This window comes from Microcebus murinus, chromosome 10 (assembly GCF_040939455.1).
Source record: "Microcebus murinus isolate Inina chromosome 10, M.murinus_Inina_mat1.0, whole genome shotgun sequence".
NCBI classification, from domain to species: Eukaryota; Metazoa; Chordata; class Mammalia; order Primates; family Cheirogaleidae; genus Microcebus; species Microcebus murinus.
Window position 1 is genome coordinate 22,884,612 of NC_134113.1, and position 13,659 is coordinate 22,898,270.

General features: G+C 35.9%; 1 long non-coding RNA gene across 9 annotated transcripts in view; it reads right to left on the reverse strand.

The window, feature by feature from the left end:
• LOC105883975 (uncharacterized) overlaps window positions 1-13,659 on the reverse strand; it is a 94,029-nt gene that overhangs the window by 51,464 nt on the left and 28,906 nt on the right. For 2 of the 9 annotated variants that reach the window (XR_002224107.2, XR_012921403.1), the window contains 4 exons: window positions 13,475-13,657; window positions 12,753-12,881; window positions 12,029-12,221; window positions 10,860-10,987 (listed from right to left, as the gene is read on the reverse strand). This is a non-coding gene — a long non-coding RNA (uncharacterized LOC105883975). The remainder of the gene's footprint in view (window positions 1-10,859; window positions 10,988-12,028; window positions 12,222-12,752; window positions 12,882-13,474; window positions 13,658-13,659) is intronic. The other 7 variants (XR_002224108.2, XR_012921404.1, XR_001160011.3 and 4 more) reach the window with 6 other exon arrangements.

Sequence of the window (13,659 nt, forward strand, 5' to 3'; positions counted from 1 at the left end):
TCAGTGCCATCCTTAACTCCTCCTTCTCTGTCCCATCCCATTCAATTGGTCACCAACAACTACTAATACTAACTCAGAAATATTTCTTGAATCTAGCATCTCTTTCTCTATCCTATGCCTGAAATCAGCTGCTTACTCTTTTGGGGGCTGGGAAAAATTGTGAAATTTTCCCAACATTTCCCTTCTTGTTACTCCCCATGCCAGTATGAATCTTTTTCCATGGTTGACAGAGTTAACCATCTTACAAAGCCAATAACAATATAGCATTTCAAATCACAAAGCTGTTTAAAAAATGAAAATTTTTTCATCTTTTGCTTGGATATTTTCTACAGGATAAAAAAAAAAATCCAAATTCCTTTGCTTTGCATTCAAAGTTCATCACCACCTGGTCTCATCCCCTTTCTAATTCACCTTGACCTATTTTTCCTCACATGCACATGCATGCAAAGCTCCACCAGGTTGCAATTCCCGGCATAGCTGTGGCATAGCTTTATAGGTATTCTTTTCTCTGCCTAGAATGATTCTCCCCATGTCTTCATTCTGCATACTTCAGTAATCAGCTTAAACGTCATCGTTTTAGGTGAAACCTTTCCCAGTTATCCCACAGAGATTTACTGACACTAAATCTGCTCTAATTCTTTGTAGGGCAATTTACTGATTTTCCTGTCACCCCCACATGACAGTGTTCTAAGGGACAGAGCACCTATCTCACTCATGTCTCTATCTTTAGAGCCTAGCACAGTGCCTGGAATATAGGAGGTAATCAGTAAGTAGCATATTGATAAATATTTTTCATAAATAAGTATTTTACATTAATCACTGAAAATTAATGGTGAGAATTCAGATAGGGAAAGAAACTTAATTATTTTGATTTCAATATGTCCCTCATGTTAAATAGAGATCACTTTTACAAATTAGATAAATCAGTCATAAAGGAGGTAGGTTGTTGAACCATTCTACAAAGTTTTAATTATGGTATAAAGTTGAACAGTTAACAAGATAGCTTGATAGCCAATAAATCCCTTTTAATTATATTATAAAATCTAATATGGTCACATATGTTTATATTATTCAGTCTACTTATCTGATTTATATATGAAGAATATAATGTACCATTAAATGCATTTATAATGGTTATAATGGCCACTTTTATTAAAATACAATTTTAGAATAATAAAATGACTTCATATGTACATCAATATATAATTTAAATGGTTCGCCCCTGCATGTATTAACTTTATGGTGTATTTATCCTCCTGGCAATGTATAAGAAAATAAACTTCTTTCAGGTATGAAGATCTGATCATACTTTTTTTCCATCCTATCTGAAAATGTACAAATCATACTTTAAAATTTTTTTATAATAATAACTTTATAAGTAACAGTCATGTTAAATTCATTTTAAACACTCTGTCACAATGCCTATGCCTGAAATCAACTGCTTACTCTTTTGGGGGCTGGGAAAAATTGTGAAATTTTCCTAACATTTCCCTTCCTGTTACTCCCCATGCCAGTATGAATCTTTTTCCATGGTTGACAGAGTTAACCATCTTATAAAAACAATAATAATACAGCATTTCAAATCACAAAGCTGTTTAAAAAATGGAAATTTTCTTCATCTTTTGCTTGGATATTTTCTACAGGATAAAAATCAAGATTTAAGTTATATCAAAACTTAAATCCAGCTCTGAAAATTTTGGGGTTCTATTGAAAACTCTAGAAGAACAAACATAAGTGATCTGAGTAAAACAAAAGCTACCTGTATGTCATCCACCCTATTATCAATATGCGACAGCAACTTTGTACATTTTGTTAGTTAATGGATAAGAATAACCAAAGTTAATAATACATAGCATTGCCGGCATTTATATTTATGGTTTGCATGAAAGAAGCCATTTGTAATTCACAGGGAGAAGCTTGCAGTACTCAGTACTGCAGAAGACACATGTGTTACCCTCAGATGTCACTGTAAACCTGTTCTGTCTTTGTTGTCAGACCCAAGCATCTGCCAGGGCACTACCAGGGAAGAGATCTAAACATAGCCCTGTGCAGCTGTCAATTTTTGTTTAAACTTTTGTCAAAATCCAAATTCCTTGCAAGCAGCCCCTCATTTGAGGAGATTGGCATTCATCATTGATTACTTAGGCATTCTTAAATCAGAACTGTTTTTATGCTCACTTGTGATTCTATAATCATAATAAGAATTAAATATTAATATTTTTCTAATTACCTTGCAAGTGCCTTAAGGAAAACCATTACATTGATTTTTGCCTTAAACACCTCTGAATAATTTGCACAAATCAGACAACAAAATTTCACTTATTTCAAAGTATAAATCCCAGAGAGAAAATGGGAATCAAGTAGTTTCCAATTAAAATCTTTCATAAGCCATGACTAGCAAAGTGAAATCAAAGTGAACATAACATGAAGATTAAAATGAGAAAGGCTTTCTAACAAGGGTGTCCAAGATTTCCAGGAAAGTAATCTTTCTTGTATTACTTCTTTTACCATTTATTTCCCTCTCTAATCAGAGAGTAAGTCTAAGAGTCATCTTCCATGCATCCAAACACTAAGTCCCAGGATAGCAATACATGAAAAGAAATCACTCATTTTCCCTATTATCATATCCTGGATATAAAACACATTGAAGTCTGAAACCACATGTATTTATGATATCCAAGCTATGGTGAAAATAAATATAAAAAATAAATATAAATGACCCCTTTCAGAAAATGTAATTTTTCTAGGAACCTCTTTTTGCTTCGTATTCACGAAAAGAAATGTAATACTCAGAACCCCTCTTTATTGCTAATACAAAAGCCAAAAGTAAAAGGTGTGGTTTTTATGATATCACACCCCATTACACATGAAGGTAATTGTGCTAATAATGCTTTTAAGGTGGTATTTTAATATTATGATGAAAATGCTAACATAAAATAAGAAGTATATTTTAGGAAACCTAGTCTTTAAAGTTTGAATTAAACCTAGTCATTAAAGTGTGTGTGTCTGTGCATTCGTAATCAGGTATTTATATCTACTTTCGGTTGGCTTGAGATTTAATATGCTTTAATAAGACAGAGCCATAATAATGAACGATTAACAAGGTTCACATTTCTCGCTCAGCTTAAGAAAATTTCTGGGAGTTTATTAAAAATAACTATAAGCTCAGCAATTGCATATTTGCAGTTTTAAGGAACTCTAAGGGTTGATAGCCAATAAGAATGTGTTTCAGAACGCTCCATTTGCATGGATCAAAATCACGCTGGATCTTAGTAAAATGTAGAGAATAAGGAACAGGACCAAAGGAATAGATCCCAGTGGAATGAGTAACGTGAGAGACAAACCAAGAAAAGGTGGGCAGAGGTTAAGATTTTGAGTTTGATGCGTTACGTGATGGAAGCTACCTGAAATTTCTGAACAAGGGAGTGACACATTTAATATAGAACTCAGCAAACATGACTCTTAGGGTTGCATTAGGTTTTATAAAAGGAGAATAAAGATGAGAGAGTAAGCGAAGGGTCTTGGCAGTCTAGTGACAAGGAACATGGATTGCCATTTACACCATTCAATACTCCAGCCCCGTATTCTGTCTCTGAGCACCAAAAAATATGGTTCACTTATACGATGTCAACTTGAATTTCAAATGCTAGAGACGTATTTACTCTCCTTTATTCATCTGAACCTGACCTCACAGTCCACAGATCAGAGTTCACAGATTTGAGGTGGGGAGGGGAGCATTATCATTTCACTCTGACCCACATTGTGTCATTACTGAATATTCGAACTAGGTTCATAATAATAAATATAAGCATCTGAATTTCCAGCTTTAAAATCAGATCTTTAAAAACTTAGAAGTTAAAATTAGATCTGGCATTGCTATATCTGTAGTCTCACATGACAACAAGTTGTCTTGATTTTCAGGCAAGACATGCCTTCTCTAGTTTGTCATGGTCCCCACTATTCCATGCCATGGCCCTTGAGCTCACTGGAGTTCACCGTCTTTGATCTTGACGTTCCAAAAGTGAATTATATTTTGAGATCATGTTTTTGCCAAATGGTTTGCCAGTTAGCAATGCATGGTTACAGTCTTTATTCCTCAAAGTGCTTATTTTATTTTTATGAACACCACACCTTTTTTCTAATTCTAAAAAATAAGTAAATAAAACCAACAAGGGTAAGTTTTGAAACATCCTCTTATCTCCCTATGGATTATTTGCTCATTTTAATGTTTTTAAACAAAAGCCTCCATTTTGTCAAAGTTCTCATAGCTAAAATTGAATAAGAACAAGCTTATGCTATCTTTGATGTGCCTTGTCTTATAGGTCCTTGGAATCAAGGCTGAAGTCCTATTTAATAGTGATAGTTCAGTAACTACTGATGAATTTTATCATAGGGAAACAGGAGATAAAAATAATCAGGAAATGCTGCATTTTTGAAATGAGAAGGAAGCTGCTAGCAAACAGTATGGCAAAAACAGGCATTATGGAGACAGCAAAAGCATAAATAAAATTTGCTTTTGCCACACTAACTTTTAGCTATCTTCCAGACACAAGGAACTTGATGTGGAGAAGCTAAAAAAAAAAAACATGAAAGATTCCATGAAAAAAAGGTGTTCCACTGGGAGATGAAGTAAGAGCTCCAAGAAAATATGTCACGAATAAAAAGCCTAAGGAAAGTCACATTGTACAAAAATATTGAAATTAGCATTTACCATTACTACATTTAAAACTCTCATTCACTTTTTCATATCTAGGCTAAATGTCAACTGCTTGGCGAAGGGCTTTCTAACTACACATCCTACACTTGTCACTTCCTCCACATTCACAGAACAGTCAGTTCCCTTGTTTACTCTAGCAGGTGCTACAGTGTTCTCCATCTCAGCATCTGTGTGCCTCCCCAATAAGCTGGAAACTCCCTGAGGGCAGAACCAAGTTTTCATAACTGTATCTCCAAGATCTAGCAATTTCCCACAGGGCCTCACATAGAGCAGGTACTCCGTCAATGAATATTCAATTTATGAATGATTACATTAAATTTAAATAATGGATTCGATACCAAGACAGGTCATTGTTTAAGAATAAAAATGGAGCTTTATTTGAATGTCAGAGTCCTAAGTTCGCCAATGTAATAGTGAGCAAAGGCTCCATTTTGAGGGCAAACAAGGGTCCTTTGTAGCTTCTGCCATTATTTTTACCTCCACTGATTGCAGAGAAAGGTCTACATTGACATGGCTTTAACACATGCAATGCTATGATTGGTCCAAACAGATCATCTAATCTAGTACCTCTTCCTTGAAGTTAAAGCCCATTCAAGATTAACCATCACTGGCACCAATACAGAGGTAATGGAGTTTTCCAAACTGCACCGATGTGCTTGGAGGGGTGCGCCAGGAATCAAAATAAACTAAGTTTTTCGTCTTGAAATCTGGTATATTATGTTGTTAAACAAACATCAAAAGTAGCAACGTTTGCATTTTCTGTTTATTAAGCCTTTTTCTTGCATCTATTTTCTGCAGAAATTTCTGTAGGTAGATGTGGACATAGGTACCTGCTGCAGTCCCCATTATCCCCAGGGAAACATATGCTTGCTATTTTTCACGGCCATTCTATTTTAAGATTTGCTTCCAGGAAACGCTGAGACAGGGAGGGACTGATGCTATGCTAACTGGCTCTGCCTGCCAAAGAGAACCGGGCAACAAGCATTTTGCTAGTGCCACTGTGGGAACTAACCAGAAATGTTTGCTTTGCTGGCTTTGTTATCATGCATCTTTTAATTTCTTTAACCTACTTGGATACAGTGGGAAAGAATATTAATTAATCAACACAACAATGAGCCTCTCCTCTGAGAGAAAGCAATATGCCTGCAATATTGTGGTATCTCTATTATATCAAATAAGCTAATTTACAGTGGTCTGCATTTCTTGGTCACGTAGATTACGAGACAGTAGTCTTTCAAATATGCATTCCAAACAAAGTTAATTTAATTCCTATGAGTATCTTGTTAATACATATTATTTAACTTTGGTTAGATTTTCAAAAACCACAAATGTAGAGGCAATGATTTTTAACTTTTAGTTGTATTTTAGTATATTTTCTACCCAGGTATGTGAGGGCTCACTGGTAAATGCTGCAATTAAATCCATGGCTATATGACTTTTGCTAATGAATGAGGAAATTGTTTTATTTTCAGCTAGGTTATACTCCAAAGTCCTAGAGCAATGCTCCCCAAGCCTTGTTTATAGATCGGTGCTGAGTCAAACAGTCTTGTTACCAGTTCACCACAAAATAGGCACAGAAAGTATGAGCAAGCATTTCAATGTGATACTAATTTCATGATTGTTGAATCTAATAATAAAAAATTGAGTTTGTGTTTTGTATGTCTTTAAATTTTTCCTGTAATTCAATTTTATTCTATTTTGTGAAAGTATTAATCCACAATAGATTGTAAATTAAAAGACAAAGAAAAAGAAAGATCCTTCCTAAGAAACACTCAGCAAGGCAGTGCAGCGTAGTGTGCAGGATCAGGCCAACCCGGATGGGATTCATAGAGCCATGTGGATGAGTGACTTAAACACTGTGTCCCAGTGGCCTCAGTTACAAAATGCACATAATGATATCTGTATCCCAGGATCCTTGGGAAAATACTGTACATATAAAGCCAGTACATACTGGCTTTGGCATCAGAGAACCCTCAAGTTTCCTCAGCTGTGAAATGGATATAATAATACCCGTGTCATGGAGTGGTTTAAGGACCAGATAACTTGAGTTCACGTCTGTAGCTCAGTGCCTCTTCAATGTTTAGCAAAAACCCAAAGTGGGCAGTTATTATTATTGAAAGTGTCTTAAGCATAGTAGGTCCTCGATAAACACTAACTTTTATTTTCTCTCATTTGTGTAGAGGATTCTGAAACTATGATCTCATCTCAAACATTTGAGTGACCTGGAAGCATCTCAGCCTGACTGTGCCGTACACTGATGCTCTAAAGAATGGTCTGGACTTTGGAGAAATAGTTTGTGATGTGGCCCATCAGTACAGGCCACTTGTGCTCACCAGGTGACATTTCTCCTCTTATATTTACATCTGAGAATATTCTCCTCTGGGCTGTCTCTGCATTAAACGATATGACGCTGGGAGAAGATCATGGACAGCCATATCATAGGAATGCATAGAATGGCTATTTCAGGTAATGGGGGTAAATGTCAAAGAGAGATAACCCTGTAATCTTGCACAAATTACTAAACATAATGTGTCTCGTCATGCCTGCTCTTCGAAGAAGAAAATTACATGAGGGGGTAGTTGTAATGGGTAAAAAGAGGACCAAAAAAGCTCTGCACCACTTTTGAGTTTGCAAAACACTTTGATTTAATTTGATTCTCACAACACTACGGGCAGACCCTTCTAGTCCCATCTCACTGATAAACTTAGGCTGAAAAACTAAATGGTTTTCCAGGTATATATTGCTAATGAAGACATAACCTTAAACTTGAATACAGTCCTCCAAATCCGTGCATAGAAAATACAGGTGAAGCAAGTTACATTTTAAAGAAAGAATATTTCAGGAGAAAGTCTCAGAAAAATAGCTTGATGTGTGAAAAACTTTGAATCATGAATACAGGCCTTTGTGAAAGAAATACAATAGGCAACCAAGAATGAATATATGGATAGGATGTAAGTAGAAAAAAATTGGTGTATAGCCAAAAATAAAGAAGACTTTTTGGAAAAAATGTTCAAAGGGTTACAGCTTGTGTCTAAGGCATAACTAGATTCAAAACCCATAGGCACAAATGGGGGGAAAAATGGAAAAGCTGACAGACATTCCTAAATGGCCCCAGGCTTAGCGAGAAAGGCAGCCTTTGAGGATGTCAGATAAACCCCACAGAGAGCCCCAGCAAGCACCTTCAGCAGCAGAACTAACCTTACCCCTTGGCCCAGTTAACCATTCCCTCTCTGGGGAACTCTCCAGAAGGCCAGGGATAGATAGATCACACTGTCAGACAAAGTCCTCCAGCTGCTACCAGATGCCTGCAATCTCCAGCTCAGTGTTTGACCCTTGATAAGAGGTCAGTAACCTTTATAAGGGCAGCACCGCAAATGTTCTCAGTCATCTATACCTTTGTGTGGATGAATTTCAGGTCCTGCCTTGAAAGGCAGTGTTAGCAGTGAAGGGAAGCAGAGATGCAGGGCACTGGGCATTGATGGGAATAAGAAGAGAATACACCTGCTCAATGAGACCTGGCGATGCTTCAGGAAGGCACTGCCTTTCAGTTTTCCCCACGATTAGGCAACGCATTTTGAGCAATAATGTATTACATAGAAAAACTGAGTATATGGGGTATGTGTGTCTATGCAAAGACAGGCAATAAATAATAGCAATACTGAAGATCATTGCCAACGTTTATTCATCTCTTACTATAACTCAAGCACTGTGCTTGACGATCATTATCCTATTGAATCTTTACAGCCCCCCTATGGGGGTTTACTTTCCTCACTTTATAGATGAAGAAGCAGGTTTAGAAACTGTTTATATAGCCAGTAAGTGGTAGAGAAGGAATTCGAACCATTCAGTGCAATTCCAGTTTCACCACTACATTTGTGCACTACACTTAAGCTGCAATATTTTCATCTTATCGCATATACACGCACACACACACACACACACATCAATACTCTAGACCCTGCAGCAAGAAAGCTAGAGCCCCTTATTATTATAACATTTTTAAATAATAAAGCAATCATGATATATAATGGAACAAAATGCAAAATGTGAGTGAATTTCTAAGCTAAAACCCAAAGTGCCAAATTAAAAATGGTCTTGCTTTGCTACCTGATTAGGGCAACACCTGTAGGCCCTTAGGAATTTTTGTTCTCTCCCCTCTACTATTTTTATTACTTGGCTGAAAACTTTGGGTATGCACATATAAATATGTGTATGTAGGAATCTGACCTGGATCATGGACCCTTGATCTTCATATATAAAAATGAATCTGTCCAAGGGGTCTGTTATCTTTATATCATGTTAGAGAGAAACGGTGCCTCTTTCTTTATAGCTGTAAGCTTATTAATAGCATAATGGGTCTCTATAAACCACAGCAGCTATAAAACACAGTTGCCCTTTGGTGACTGTTTCCTTCCCTCTCTCTCACCATGACAATTACATAGCAATTCACACTTTATGCAATTATTTGATTGAAAGACAAAAGACATTTTATTCTCTAACATTTTTTATTTAACAAACTAGCAAAAGAAACACACACAAAAAATCATCCTTATGCCCTACCTCTCCAAATTTTGCACTCATTCATGACTATCTTTGGAAAGGGTTTCAAAAATCAGAAAACACAAGCAAGCATAAGACCTCACACTGTTGGACAATGAGGAGGCCATTTATTTAGTACACTAGAGTGCAATGGAGGCTGCTGGGTCCAGTGTCTGAATGAATGTGGCCACATCCAGGGCAATGCTGCTACAGTCAAACAGAGAAGTACATGGTAACTTTGAAATATTTTGAACTTATTGATCGTGAACCTTTCTTTAGAAAATAAATGAGTATCCAAATTTCTTCATGGACCCAAAGGACCTTTATAAATGGAAAGTCTTTGTCATCTTGAGGCCAGATTGGCTATAGTATTTGTCTAACTGCTAAAACAGAAGGGACTCCATGCCCTTGAAAAGATTCTAGGTACAGTCATGGCATGGACATCCATTAGCATTTAATCATTCATGCCGTTCTTGCTAAAACTTTGAAAAAGTTATTTTATTTTTTACTACATTCTCTGTTAACTTTTGATCCAATCTGATAAGAAATATCCATAGGATGTTCATAGAATATAAAATAAAACAAATCAGAGTTATATTCGATGGCAAGATGGCACACATACAGGCTCTCACTCTACTGAAAGAAGAGGCTTTGTAAAATTTATTTGAACATATGACCATGTAGGCCCCAGCTGAGAAACATTTCGATTCATTCAAAAAATGAGTTATGCTATTATCACAATAATCTGACATCTCTCAGAACTTTAGTCTTCCCACCGTAAATGTACATTGCATTCATCTTTCCAAGATGACTTTTATATGGGGATCTAAGCTTCTTTAAAAATAAGTTCCATATGGATACAAACTGATGGTATTCATCCCAATTTTACCACTCCCAGAGGAAATCCCCTCTGCAAAGACAACTGCACTGCCTGCTGCGGCTCAGAGAGAAGGGTTATTGCCTTTCCTCACTCTTTCTGCCCCTGAAGCTTTCATCTGCACAGAAAAGACAACAAGGCACCTGTCAACATGGCAGAGTGAGAGGCCAAAAGATCAAGAATCAATATAGTGATGTGCTTTATGATATCTGCTTGATTAAGTTACTTTTGCAAAATACATAAAGAGGTTTGTACTTACCATAAACAGTAATCAAATTAACAGAACACTGTGAAAGCAAGTCTCAGTGTCTTGTTCTAACAGAAGTAAACAATGACAGGGAAAATGTTCTGGTTGAAATACTCCCCAAATATGTCTATATAATGGGAATTTTTACCCCACATATCTAATTTTTAATAACCCAGGAGTTATTATTAAAGCTATTTGGCATTCTTCTACTACATTCCATTTAGGTAGTGGTAGGAAGTAGTCCCATTTCTTACTAGCTAGAAGGGTACACCTATTTGGGTTGAAAAATCCACCACAGTTAATCCTCGAAAGTGAAATTTCTGCATCCTATAATCAGGAGTTGCTGGGCATTTGATTAAATACCCCAGGCATTTGATCCCCAGCCTACTTTCATTTCTCCCCCCAACTGGCAAACAAGAGAAATCAGACTAAGAACCTGAAGAGACAAAGTGTGTTCTTTAATACAGAAACGCTTTTACCTGCCATCCTGCTGTGAACGAAATGGGCTGGGCTTTCAAAATGTTAGTCAGCTTAACTCCCAGTTGGTGGCACTGGGAAAATGCAGCCATGCAGTCTTATTGCTCTGTTTCTGTTCTTTAACTGCCAACTGGAATACAATAGAGGAGTCAAATGGAAATGACAGAGAGATGGATCCAGAAAGAACCAGAAGGATGACAACAAAGCAAGCAAAGAAAATGATAAGATCCAAAAGACACTGTGTCAGCAAAGTTGGCATCCCAGACTATTTTCACACTGGAGGTAATTATGCTTCAATTAACTGCCACTTCTTGGAAATTCGTAGTATTTTACAAATCGCAAATTATCTACTAGATATTCTTCCTTGTAACATTTTAAGAGAAGTCATGTGATATGCTTAACCCAAAGGGAGAATGGCCACATCACCACATTGCTCAGATGTGGATATAATATGTTTTATGTATTGGGAGAGATTTTAAGATAAACATATAGGGTCAAAGTATTGAACTCACTATTTTTGGACTACAAAGAAAGTACCTTCATTTTAATACATTATAGTATATGTAGTAAATATAGAGAGCTAGAGATATGAGTATCCTCATATTGTATCGACAGGTACCTGGAACTTTACTTAGAGCAGCTTCTCCATCATCTCACCATTGTCTTTTGTACTTTTTTTCTTCTCATGCAGACATTTTATTATTATTATTAACAGTAGACACAAGGCTGACACTTACCACAAAATCCCTCTTTCCCCTTTTAACTTTAGAACATGTCAAAGTATGTATGCCATTGTCTTTGGTTTATGCACATTTAAGAATTCACACATCGAAAGTTAAACTTCAAGGGTTAGAGAATAGCATGCCTTCCCCCCAAAATTATGTACAAGATTTATGTTTTATTTAAATATATTGCCTGATATCCTGAATTACAGTTTTCTAAGCTGAAAAGTATGGAAAACCAGTAAAAATAATGTGATTTATACATAAATAAAAGTCATTAAATAGCTTGACTTTAAATGTCTCAAATTGGTCACAGTTTAGACAGTGTATAAGAAGCTTTGTATTATAGGTTTCTGTATCAAATTGATAAATGTCAACTTTCTTGAGGCTAAAATGTGATAAATAAAATCAAATTTAATCTCATCTTATGGGACATGATAAAATCTTACCTCATCAGATGTGATATCCAAAATGTTTCATTTTCCCTGTGATTTTATTGATAATGCATTAGCATCCTTCTAATAGAGTATCTTTTTATAAGAACACTGTCTTTGGGTGTAATCAGAGTCAGGATATTAACTAGGTGATCCAAAGTAAGAGTACAAACTGTAACTAATTTCTGTTGTTGTTGTTTCAGCCAATCTGAAAATTCAGGATAAGGAAAAAAGAATAAGAATTTTGTACTGGCCAGCAAAAGGGGAAAAAAAAAAAAAGTCAATACTAAGGTCATTATATACATTGCTGTGAACTGGCTAGCATTTTATATTTTAACTTTCTTATAAATCAATTTTTGATTCCACAAATTACTAAAACTCAAATTATGTCTATCTCCAGACAAAGCAAGGTAGTAATTTGGCAATTTTCTACTTTGAGGCCTGAATTATCTTCCTTAATCATCTATTCTGCTCAAATTCATTATAAAAATGACCAATTTGCCACCTCACTCCACATGAGGAAGACAATACTGTAGAATGTGGGTCCCAGGATAGAACAACCAAATGCCACCTGGGGACAGATGTGCACGTGTGTGTAAGTAACTCAAATTGTTCCAATTATTCTTTTGCTTATAAAACAATTTCTATATGAGTTCCAAAAGCATGCACTTTGAAGCAAGATCCATTAGCATACAACATTTTTCGTCTTCTGGAAGCCAACTTGCAATAAATCTCTTACCTTGTAGAGAGATGGAATAGCACAGGGCTCATAATAGGATGAGCGATGCATAAAATGTTCTTCAGCTGACTTCCCACGGGATTTATATTTCCAAACCTAGGAACACCGTCTGCCTGCACGGATGGAATGCTAAGCAATGCAGTAAAACAACCAGTGTGTTATGTATAGTTTTTCAACTTTGAGAAATCTAGAAGAAACTATAAAATAAATAAACAAGCAAGCATGTGTCTAAAACTTATAGCACAAATTAGCCGGAAAAATACACAGCTTAAATAAGGAAGCTTCGTGATAAGCTCACATTTATAGTGTGATTGTATAAATAATATGCTTTTTCTTAGAAACTGCAGAGTTATTGCATTCTTGGTTATACATTTAAAAGACAGATTGTATTATTGTATAACGCAAGTATTCTTCAAGGAAATCATTGGATCTGAATTACAGATAAAACATCGGTCAAAGAGTCGAGTTTTTTGTTGTTTTTATTTTCCCCAAAAGTACCCCAAGAGAATAAAGAAAAGAAGTGAATCTAAGAAAAATAAAATAAGAAAATTTTAGGTGCTCAAATTCTTATTACATTTCCTCATTTATTTGTTTGAAAAAATGATCCTTAATTTTTTAAAAATATAGTTTCAAATCAGACTTGTTTCCAGTCTAAATTTAGCCTCCATTCATTGTGTCATATTTCTTCAGGCATGAGAAGGAAAATCAATGCCCCTACTCACCTTTGGAAGAATTTCACTGCCAAGTCTCCATGCTTCTGTGGGATCCAATAATCCGTGGCTCAGTATCGATTTTTTGAAGACACCTGTAGAAACAGCCTCTCCTTCCTTTCTAACAAAATATAGCAACAAAAATCGTGTAGTTTCTGAATGAATTAAGCATAGGCTATTAAGCACAACTTCATCCT